This window comes from Hylobates moloch, unplaced genomic scaffold (genome assembly GCF_009828535.3).
Source record: "Hylobates moloch isolate HMO894 unplaced genomic scaffold, HMol_V3 SCAFFOLD_15, whole genome shotgun sequence".
Classification (NCBI taxonomy): domain Eukaryota; kingdom Metazoa; phylum Chordata; class Mammalia; order Primates; family Hylobatidae; genus Hylobates; species Hylobates moloch.
The window spans coordinates 3,716,750-3,724,919 of NW_026652290.1; positions in this window are offsets into that span (position 1 = coordinate 3,716,750).

Sequence of the window (8,170 nt, forward strand, 5' to 3'; positions counted from 1 at the left end):
TCATATGCATCTTTTGGATGTTCCCTCACAGAGCCCACTGTCCTTGCTGAGAGAGGCCTAAGCCACATGGAGAGGTCAGACGTTGGTGTGTCTGTCTTCAGCCCCAGCTGAACCCAGCCTTTGGGTCCTGCCAACTCAGGCATCAGATGTATGAGTAAAGTCACCTGGTAATTTCAGCCCCCAGCTGTTCCAAGTTAACCCCAGCACCAGCCATTCTGGTGTTCACAGCTGAGACCGCAGACATTGTGAAGCACAGACCAGCCACTGCAGCTGAGTCCTGTCTGAATTCCTGACCCATGGAATTTGTGAACATAATAAAATGGTTATAGTTTTACACCAAGTTTGGTGGAAAGGTTGTTATGCAGCAATGGTACCTAGAACACATACGAGATAGAAAATCAAGTTCCAAGAGTCCACCTCATCAATACCATCTGCCTGCTTCCTCTCCATCCACCTGTGACTGCTTTGGTTCAGCCCTCAACAGCTCTCACCTCCCAGCTGGATTCCCCATGTTCAGGTCATTTCTCTCTCCTGCTGCAGCCAGGATGGCTTCATTAAGATCTAATGACATCTCATGACATCGCTCCCCTGCTTCTCAGGCTCTTTGTTGTTCATGGAATAAGATTAATGCCTCTTATCAGGATGTATGCAGCCCTCTATGGTCTGCTCCTGGTCCACTTCAAGCGTATCTCCTGTCTCTCTACATTTCACTCAAATCAGGTGTTTGTCTTCCTCCCTCCCTCCCTCCTGTCTCTTTTTTTGATTTTAAAAAATATTATAATAGGCCAGGCGCGGTGGCTCACGCCTGTAATCCCAGCACTTTGGGAGGCCGAGGCGGGCGGATCATGAGGTCAGGAGATCGAGACCATCCTGGCTAACATGGTGAAACCCCGTTTCTACTAAACAAAATACAAAATTTAGCCGGGTGTGGTGGCGGGCGCCTGTAGTCCCAGCTACTCGGGAGGCTGAGGCAGGAGAATGGCGTGAACCCAGGAGGCGGAGATGGCAGTGGGCTGGGACAGCGCCACTGCACTCCAGCCTGGGTGACAGAGAGAGACTCTGTTTCAAAAAAACAATATATATATATTATAATAGAGGCCGGGGGCGGTGGCTCATGCCTATAATCCTATCACTTTGAGAGGCCAAGGTGGGTGGATCACCTGAGGTCAGGAGTTGGAGGCCAGCCTGGCCAACAAGATGAAACCCCGTCTCTACTAAAAATACAAAAATTAGCCTGGTGTGGTGGCGCATGTCTGTAATCCTAGCTAGTCAGGAGGCTGAGGCTGGAGAATCACTTGAACCTGGGAGGCAGACGTTGCAGTGGGCCAAGATCACGCCACTGCACTCCAGCATGGGCGACAGAGAGAGACTCGGTCTCAAAATAAAAAAAAAATAAATAGATAAAATAAAAATATTATAATAGAGACAGGATCTCACTATGTTGCCCTGGCTGGTCTCAAAGTCCCGGCCTCAAGCAATTCTCTCATCTCAGCCTCCCAAAGTTCTGGGATTACAGGCATGAGCCACTATACCTGGTCTTATTTATTTATGTATTTATTTAGAGACAGGGTCTCCGTGGTCCAGGCTAGAGCGTAGTGGCGTGATCATGGATCCCCACAGCCTTGAACACCTGGACTCAAACCATGCCCGACCTCAAACCATCCCCGACCTCAGTCTCCTGAGTAGCTGGGCCTACAGGTGCATGCCACCTTGCCCGGTTAATTATTTTATTTTAATTTTCGTAGAGACAAGGTCTCACTATGTTGCCCAGGCTGGCCTTGAATTCCTGGGCTCAAGTGATCTTCTCACCGCAGCCTCTGAGTAGCTGGGATTATAGGTGCGTGCCACCATGCCCGGCTCAACCAGGTGTTTCTGTTCTCTGGATGAGCCAGGCTCTCTTCACTTCTGGGCCTTCTTTCTGCTTGCTCCCCCTAATAACCAGATTCTGGAAATTTGTTTTCTTTCTTTTTTTTTTTTTTTAGACAGAGTCTCGTTCTGTCCCCCAGGCTGGATTGCAGTGGCATGATCTCATCTCACTGCAACATCCTCCTCCTGGGTTCAAGTGATTCTCCTGCTTCAGCCTCTCAAGTAGCATAGACTGCAGGCACATGCCACCATGCCCAGCTAATTTTTTTTTCTGTATTTTTAGTAGAGATAGGGTTTCACCATGTTGGCAAGGTTGGTCTCGAACTCCTGACCTCCAGTGATTCGGCAGCCTCAGCCTCCCAAAGTCCTGGGATTACAGGTGTGAGCCACTGCGCCTGGCCTGGAAATTTTTTCTTTGCCCTTCAGACCTCTTTCCATCTTTTGCACTCTGCTCCATGCCCCAACAGGCTGAGCTTCTGTGGGGTCCCTTGCTCTCTTGTTTTCTGTGGGTTTATCTGATGGGAAGCACCAGCAGGAATTTTGAGGGCAGTGGAGTAAAGGTGGGGTATTCCACAGCTCCGTCCCTTCCAGACCCTGGGAGGCCTCATCTCCTGCTGGGCCTCTTCTGCAGCAGCCTTTCTCCGGGTTCTGACAACCATTCCATTCCTGACCCCGTCCAGGCAATGTTCTCCACTGCTTCCAGCCCCAGAGTGCCCCATGGACCTTTTTGTCATCCCTTCTTTTTGTAAATTGCCCCTTGATAAACTCTCTTTGGTTACCCTGTATGAATGTTCCATTGTTCCGTGTGTTTCTGTTGAGACCTTGGCTGATACCCTCTGTCATCCTCCAGCCTCAGCCTGGCTTCCTCAACTCTGTCAAGCCTTTCCTTCTCTGTTTCCACCAGGGCCCTGGACAGACTTCCTCTCTCGACCCCGTGAGTCTCTATGGCCTGTATTGTTGCCCTCAGTGTCTCCCTCTCTCCACAGTAGAAACTTGCCTTTGTAGCTGAACCACTAGCCCCTTGAATGGTACCTGCTACTAGCAGATGCTCAGTAATTTTTTTTTTTTTTTTTGAGATGGAGTTTCGCTCTTGTTGCCCAGGCTGGAGTGCAATGGCGTGATCTTGGATCGCTGCAACCTCCACCTCCTGAGTTCAAGCGATTCTCCTGCCTCAGCCTCCCAAGTAGCTAGGATTACAGGTGCCCACCACCACGCCCAGCTAAATTTCTGTATTTTTAGTAGAGACAGGGTTTCACCATGTTGGCCAGGCCTGTCTCAAACTCAGGACCTCAGGTGATCCACCTGCCTCAGCCTCCCAAAGTGCTGGGATTACAAGTGTGAGCCACTGCGCCTGGCCTCAATAAATGTTTGTTGGATGACTGACGGTTGAACTCAGAAAAAGGGTGCCAGGGAGGGCCATGACAGCCACAGACCTGTGAGTCTTCCTTTTATGGTGGGCATAAAGGAGAACAGGACATTGTTTCTATATGGAGACGTCACAGCGAAGAACCTACCAGGGAACCCTCAAATTGATCAGGGATACGTGGCTCACGCCTGTAATCCCAGCACTTTGGGAGGCCCAGGCGGGTGGATCACGACGAGGTCAGGAGATCAAGACCATCCTGGCTAACATGGTGAAACCCCGTCTCTACTAAAAATACAAAAAATTAGCCGGGCGTGGTGGTGGGCACCTGTAGTCCCAGCTACTCGGGAGGCTGAGGCAGGAGAATGGCGTGAACCTGGGAGGTGGAGCTTGCAGTGAGCAGAGATTGCACCACTGCACTCCAGCCTGGGCGACAGAGCAAGACTCCGTCTCAAAAAAAAAATTTTTTTTTAAAACTCTGTTTTATTTTGTTTTATTTAGTAAGTATATATATATGTGTGTGTGTGTGTGTGTGTGTGTGTGTGTGTGTTTTTCTTTTTTTTTTTGAGACAGAGTCTCACTCTGTCCCCCAGGCTGGAGTGCAATGGCACGATCTTGGCTCACTGCAAGCTCCGCCTCCCGGGTTCACGCCATTCTCCTGCCTCAGCCTCCCGCGTAGCTGGGACTACAGGCACCCACCACCACGCCCAGCTATTTTTTTTTTTATTTTTTATTTTTTAGTAGAGACGGGGTTTCACCCTGTTAGCCAGGATGGTCTTGATCTCCTGACCTCGTGATCCGCCCGCCTTGTCCTCCCAAAGTGCTGGGATTACAGGCGTGAGCCGCCGTGCCGGCCAAGAATATTTTTTCCTTATACATCCAGACTTATTTCTCAAAATGTTTACTATAAAAGTTTTCACACACACACAAAAGTAGACACAATGGTGGAACGAATTGTTTTTCTTTGCTGCAGTAGATTTAAAAGCAAATGCCCAATCACTACAGGCATCAATATGCATCACTGGAAAACAATTGACAGCATTTTATTTTATTTTATTTTTTATTTTTTTTGAGACAGAGTCTCACTCTGTCACCCAGGCTGGAGTGCAGTGGCACCATCTCGGCTCACTGCAAGCTCCGCCTCCCGTGTTCACGCCATTCTCCTGCCTCAGCCTCCCGAGTAGCTGGGACTACAGGCGCCGGCCACTGCGCCCGGCTAATTTTTTTGTATTTTTAGTAGAGATGGAGTTTCACCGTGGTCTCGATCTCCTGACCTCGTGATCCGCCCGCCTCGGCCTCCCAAAGTGCTGGGATTATAGGCGTGAGCCACCGCGCCCGGCGACAGCATTTTAAAAACATGATTACTGATGGAACTAAGGAGGATGTTAAGCTTAATTTAGAGAATGTAAACAATGGTCAGGGATGAATGGGTATTTTTCCACTTAGGTATGTTAGTGGTCAAGTTCCTCAGGACAATGTTATGTTTTTTTCCATGCCATGGTGGGGTGAATGCACAGAGACCTTGTAAGATTTCCTGGCATTAAGATGATCTAAGGGATGGGCGTGGTGGCTCACGCCTATAATCCCAGTACTTTGGGAGGCTGACGGGGGTGGATCAGAAGGTCAGGAGATGAGACCATCCTGGCTAACACGGTGAAACTCCATCTCTACTAAAAATACAAAAAAATTAGCCGGGCATGGTGGATGTACCTGTAGTCCCAACCACTTGGGAGGCCGAGACAGGAGAATTGCTTGAACCTGGGTGGTGGAGGTTGCAGTGAGCCAAGATCGCACCATTGCACTCCAGCCTGGGTGACAGAAAAAAAAAAAAAGACTAAGAAAAAGTGATTGAGAACGCCACCTGGTGGAAAAACCTGAAGCTAGATTTGAGACGGAGTCTCGCTCTTTCACCCAGGCTGGAGTGCAGTGGCGCGTTCTCGGCTCACTGCAGGCTCCGCCCCCCGGGGTTCACGCCATTCTCCTGCCTCAGCCTCCCGCGTAGCTGGGACTACAGGCGCCTGCCACCTCGCCTGGCTAATTTTTTGTATTTTTAGTAGAGACAGGGTTTCACCGTGTTAGCCAGGATGGTCTCGATCTCCTGACCTCATGATCCGCGCGCCTCGGCCTCCCAAAGTGCTGGGATTACAGGCGTGAGCCACCGCGCCCGGCCGCCTGAGGCTAGATTTAATTGAGGGTGGACTCAATTAAATCCAGTAATATTCCCATGTCACTTGGAGTTCCTGGTTGCAAACCACAGAAATGGCTCTGAGTGATGGGCAAGACCAAAGGGGTCAAAATTTCACCTGGAGTGGCTGGTTAGCAAGGGTTCTCAATTCTTTTCTTCTCCTTCTCCTCCTCCTCCTTCTTCATACCTTCACTTGCCTTTATTATTTTTTCTTCCTTTTAAAGGCTGAGCATGGTGGCTCCTGCCTGTAATCCCAACACTTTGGGAGGCCCAGGCGGGAGGGTCGCTTGAGCTCAGGAGTTTGAGACCAGCCTGGGCCACATGGCAAAACCCCATCTGTATAAAAAATACAAAATTAGCCTGGCATCATGGTGTGCACCTGTAGTGCCAGCTACTTGGGAGGCTGAGGTGGGAGGATTGCTTGAGCCTGGGAGGTAGAGGGTGCAGTGAGCTGTGATCGTGCCACTGCACAGTCTGGGTGACAGAGGGGGACCCTGTCTCAAAAAAATAAAAATAAATAAAGAAATAAAGAAACTGTTAGCATGTTGCCAGTTTTTGAAAGTCATTGTGCTAGCTATGTAGTGTTATCTTACTGTGGTTTCAATTTGTACTTCCCTAATGATTATGATTGAGAGTTTTTAATGTCACTCTGGCCTGGAATGCGGTTGAGTGATTTGTAGAATAGACTGGATTTTTTTTAATGCCAAATAAAGGAACTATTCATTCATTATCTTGGAATGATTAGAAAAGCCATGAAACCTGCCAAGGATTTTGCCCAGGGCAGGGAAAATCCACCTCTGGAGAAAGGCTAGAGCTACCCTATGATTGCTCTATGGGGTTTGTTTGTTCAGTGAAATGGCGACACCCTTCGCACTCCTCTTTCCCTCCACACCCGCTCCACCCTGCCACACTTTTGCTCCCAGATGGCGTGCCCCTCATTTTTCACTTGTAGAATTCCTCTTTAAGTGAATGTCACATCCTTTTGAAGCATCTAGGGGCCAGGCATGGTGGCTTACATCTGTCATCCCAGCACTTTGGGAGGCTGAGGTGGGAGGATCCCTTGAGGCCGGGAGTTGGGGATTAGCTTGGGCAATGTAGCAAGATCCTATCTATACAAAAAATGAAAAAAAGAATTAGCTGGGCATGGCGGTGTGCACCTGTAGTCCTAACTACTCAGCAGGCTGAGGCAGGAGGATTGCCTGAGCCCCAGCATTCGAGGCTGCAATGAGCTATGATTGCACCCCTGCAGTCCAGCCTGGGCAGCAGAGTGAAACCTCGTCTGTAAAATGAATGCATGCATGCATGAATGAATAAATAAATAAATAATAGGTCTGGGCATGGTGGCTCACACCTGTGATCCCAGCACTTTGGGAGGCCGAGGCAGGCAGATCATTTGAGGTCAGGAGTTCAAGACCAGCCTGGACAACATGGTGAAACCCTGTCTCTAATAAAAATACAAAAAAATTAGCTGGGGGTGGTAGCGGGCCCCTGTAGGCCCTGCTACTCGAGAGGCTGAGGCAAGAGAATTGCTTGAACCCAGGAGGTGGAGGTTGCAGTGAGCTGAGATTGTGCCACTGCACTCCAGCCTGGGCGGGCGACAGAGCGAAACTCCATCTCAAAAAATAAAAAATAAAAAAGCATCCAAGATTTCCAGAAGCTTCCAGACATAGCTTGCAAAATGATGTGGAAAAAGCGCAGCCTCATTTGGATGAGCTCCTTACTACCTGTGTGGCTTTGGGCAAGTAACTGCTTTAAGCCTCATTTTCCCCAAGTGTAAAATGGGGATAAAATAATATCTCAGAGGTAGCTATTAGAGATATCGTCATCGTCGTTTTGTTTTGTTTTTTTTTCCCCGAGATGGAGTCTTGCTCTGTCGCCCAGGCTGGAGTGCAGTGGCGCGATCTCGGCTCACTTTAACCTTTGCCTCCCAGGTTTAAGCAATTCTTCTACTTCAGCCTCCAGAGTAGCTGGGATTACAGGCGTGCGCCACTACGCCCAGCTAATTTTTGTATTTTTAGTAGAAACGGGGCTTCACCATCTTGGCCAGGCTGGTCTCGAACTCCTGACCTCGTGATCTGCCTGCCTCGGCCTCCCAAAGTGCTGGGATTCCAGGCGTGAGCCACCGCACCCGGCCTTGTTTTGATGATTAATCTGCCTCTATTACAGGCTTACTTGGCTGTACCCTGACCACTTCTTTCCTTATCCCTCCCCTTAGCTGCTCGCCCATAAAGAGCAGACTGTACGACTTATGTCCGCTGCGCCCCGTCCCTGACACAGAGTTGGCAAATACCAGACCCTCAGCACATTTGTTGAAATGGATGAATCTCAGAGGATTCTCTGGGAATCTGGTGGCTAGAGAGGGGTCGGGACCGCGAGGGACTCTCGCTCTCATCAAGGCGAGGAGCTGCTTTCTTCGAGTAGGGAAACTGAGTCAGCGCCTCCCTCCCTCATAACCGAGGGCCTGCGGGACTGTCTGAACACGTGGGTTTGACAGGTCAGAAAAAGGGGGAACCAAGAGAGTGGATGCTCAGAAAACGTGAATGGGAAAAACAGACTGAGAAGGAGAAAAGTGGGATGGAGAGGGCCAGCTGAGACGTGGGCCCGGGGCAGGAGCAGGGATGAAGGGTGAGGACCGGGGCGGGGGACGAGCTGCGAGGAGGGTTTTGGGCCCTGGTGACTGCGTGGCAGCAGCGGAGGCGGGTACAATGCTCCGACGCAGAAGGAAGAGCGCCGAGGCTCCGGGTGGGAGCCGAGGA